The sequence below is a fragment of the Struthio camelus genome, chromosome 7, assembly GCF_040807025.1.
Source record: "Struthio camelus isolate bStrCam1 chromosome 7, bStrCam1.hap1, whole genome shotgun sequence".
Taxonomy (NCBI): domain Eukaryota; kingdom Metazoa; phylum Chordata; class Aves; order Struthioniformes; family Struthionidae; genus Struthio; species Struthio camelus.
The window spans coordinates 10360652-10361378 of NC_090948.1; positions in this window are offsets into that span (position 1 = coordinate 10360652).

The window sequence follows — 727 nt, forward strand, 5'->3', positions numbered from 1 at the left end:
GCGGGGGCGCTCAGGGCCGCCGGGCCGGGCCGGGCCGGGCCGCGCCGAGCCGAGCCGCGCCGCGCCGCGCCGCCGCCGCCGCCGTCCCCGCGCCCGGGCTGCCGCATGGCCCCGCACCGCCGCCGCCGCCGGCTCCCGCGCCCGCCGCCCCGCCCCCCGCGTCACGGCCCGCAGCCAATCGGCGCCGCGGGGGCGGGGCGGCCCCTGCCCCGCCCCCTCCATGTGCCCCTGCCCCGCCCGTTCCCCTGCCCCGCTCCATGTGCCCCTGCCCCTGCCCCTGCCCCTGCCCTGCCCCTGCCCCTGCCCTGCCTGTTCCTCTGCCCCTGCCCCTGCTCCTGCCCGTTCCTCTGCCCCTGCCCCGCTCCATCTGCCCCTGCCCCTGCCCCTGCCCTGCCCGTTCCTCTGCCCCTGCCCCTGCCCTGCCTGTTCCTCTGCCCCTGCCCCTGCTCCTGCCCCTGCCCGTGCCCTGCCCGTTCCTCTGCCCCTGCCCCGCTCCATCTGCCCCTGCCCCTGCCCTGCCTGTTCCTCTGCCCCTGCTCCTGCCCCTGCCCCTGCCTGTTCCCCTGCCCCTACCCCTGCTCTGCCCCTGCCCCTGCCCGTTCCCCTACCCCTGCTCTGCCCCTGCCCCTGCCCGTTCCCCTGCCCCTGCTCTGCCCCCTCCCTCTCCTGCCCCTGCTCCTGCTTCTGCCCCTGCCCCTGCCTGTTCCCCTGCCCCTGTCCTGCCCCT